Genomic DNA, 2,257 nt, shown 5'->3' with positions numbered 1-2,257 from the left:
CAACAACAACAACAACAACAACAACAACAACAACAACAACAACAACAACAACACGAAAAAGAAGGAAAAGAGTAAAGGCGACTACCACGAATGTCTACTGTTGCAGAAACACAATAATAACTTTCTCCAGTAAGAATACCAAAGAAATGTGATCTTCTTAAAATAAAATATGTGGTTTTTGAGTGTTTTGCTGATGCAGATGACAAGCTTGATCATGCGTGCGTGTAATTTAGTATAACCCAGCAACCCACGTTTGTCTGGTTTTCCTTTACATCTATACTTAACAGTAACAGTGAGAGATTGGGAGAAGTTTAGTCCGTCGCGTCTTTAAAACAAACTCCCTAATTCCGTTTGTCTCGCTAACCGAAGAAGTTAATGTTTTTAGCTTGCCACCCGACGCGTTCCTAGAGACAGACGACCACGTTTCCCGCCAAAATCGATGAGGAGGACAGAAAGGTGTACAATTACTGATCTCTGGTCAATACTTTGCTTTTCCCCTCTTCATTTTGAAGTTCAGCTTGGTTTGGATTGTCGCAATATCAAATGTACTTTAAGGACGGGACGTCATAGCTGTTTTGTGGTAAGGGGTTTCTTTCGTTGGAGTTTTAATAATTGTATGTGCATCTCGGAAGAGGCAATGTGTTACGTCATTGCTAACATTACCAGGGTGCAGATTTTGCTCAAAAACAGAGATGTAGTCCCTTTTTGAAAACACACGAAATCACACAAACGTTCGAATAATGGTTGTTGATTTTTTAACTGCTATTGATTTTGTTGTTGTTGTGTTGTGGTGCTGTTGTTGTCATTGTTGTTGTCGTTGTTGGTACATTTCTCCCCTTGACCTTCATTTTGTTCCAAAACTGAGTCAAATGGTGCGCTCTATAGAGAACCGGGTTTACGTCAGAGTGCAAAATCTATGATATTAATAGAAGTCTATGAGCTACATAATAAACACCTTGGAGCACGATCAGTGAAAGCAGTGTGGCGAGGAACATTCCCACATTATCATGGCAGCGAGAGACGGAAGGGCGTTAATGGGAAAACATGAGCTGTGAAAGTCAGCGCTTAGAAGTGCAGCAAATGTACGTGTACCCAATTAAATTCATTACCTGTGTTTAATTAGGCGTCCTGTGGTGCGTCATCTCCATAGATTTGTCTCATAATAGCCTAGACTTTGCACTCTGATGTAATTCCGGCTCACCAAAAGAAAGGCATAGTTCTCGACTAAAGCAAAACTGGGATTTTACTCGATGACCGCATCCAATTAGGCATTCTCTGGCGTATCACCGCTGTCTCCTCTCGAACATACCTTCTACCTTCTTCTCTCAAATTACAGTCAAGACCAGATTTGCCCCCTCCGAAACAAAGTTACTGCAGCCTGTCTGATGTCTGATAAAGTGTGAAGCCCAGACCACCCGAAATGGGAAACTTACTTCCCAAGTTACTTTCTTGTCTCAAAGAGATATTGTGTTATCGTATAAGTATTCACAACAAGACATTAAGTTCTAGTATCTCAAGTGGGGCCCCAAATTGTAAATTTTCTCATTGCTTGACGAATGGGTTGGACATAGAGATGGACAGAATAGGTCTTTTATCTTGTTCCATGTCAGAGCGGTTTGCACGATCCTACCAGACCAGCGTGTTGGACAGATTTCAGTTGGAAAATAGTTTTGGCAAATGCTAGTTACTGTGAGTATTTTATTGAATAAAATGGGCGTGGTTTTATCAGATTGAATACAAAGGGGAAAAAATATTCAAAATGACGGTGTCACAAACCATATTATTATTATTATCGACGATTGGCGCAGTAGGCGCGGTACCATTTATCAACAATAAAATAGTGAAAGTTCGAGGCAAGACTTAGAAGTGGGGGCGTAGGAAAGGCGAATAGTCACCGGGGAAGTTGCATCTCCCCATTAATGGAAGAGCTCTCTGTATTCTCTGTCTCGACGGGTATTCTGAGAGATTCCCAAAAATGTCTTAAGCGAAAGACACATCTATATGAATTTGAACAGAACTGGCGAGTTCTGAAGTGAAGTGGCTCACCAGTAGAGCTAACATCATGTCAACGGGCAGTGGTGAGAGAAGAACTTGTGTGTAGAACTTATACTTACAGTGTGTTCATACTGTGCCGGAACAACATAGGGGGAACTGCTGCTTTTTCTTTCCTCATCCTTATTATCGTCATTTTTCTTCAACTTTTTTTGTATGTTTATCTCTCTCTCTCTCTCTCTCTCTCTCTCTCTCTCTCTCTCTC

General features: G+C 40.9%; 1 protein-coding gene and 1 long non-coding RNA gene across 2 annotated transcripts in view; one reads left to right on the top strand and one right to left on the bottom strand.

The window, feature by feature from the left end:
* LOC101854461 (blood vessel epicardial substance-B-like) overlaps positions 1-2,257 on the top strand; it is a 152,353-nt gene that overhangs the window by 115,794 nt on the left and 34,302 nt on the right. The gene's annotated exons all lie outside the window — the stretch shown is intronic.
* The window catches only part of LOC118477858, a 13,551-nt gene that overhangs the window by 11,068 nt on the left and 226 nt on the right, over positions 1-2,257 (bottom strand). The window lies entirely within an intron of this gene.

This window comes from Aplysia californica, unplaced genomic scaffold, assembly GCF_000002075.1.
Source record: "Aplysia californica isolate F4 #8 unplaced genomic scaffold, AplCal3.0 scaffold00011, whole genome shotgun sequence".
Classification (NCBI taxonomy): Eukaryota; Metazoa; Mollusca; class Gastropoda; order Aplysiida; family Aplysiidae; genus Aplysia; species Aplysia californica.
Note: the sequence above shows the minus strand (reverse complement) of the source record. Positions and strands in the feature narration are given on the sequence as shown.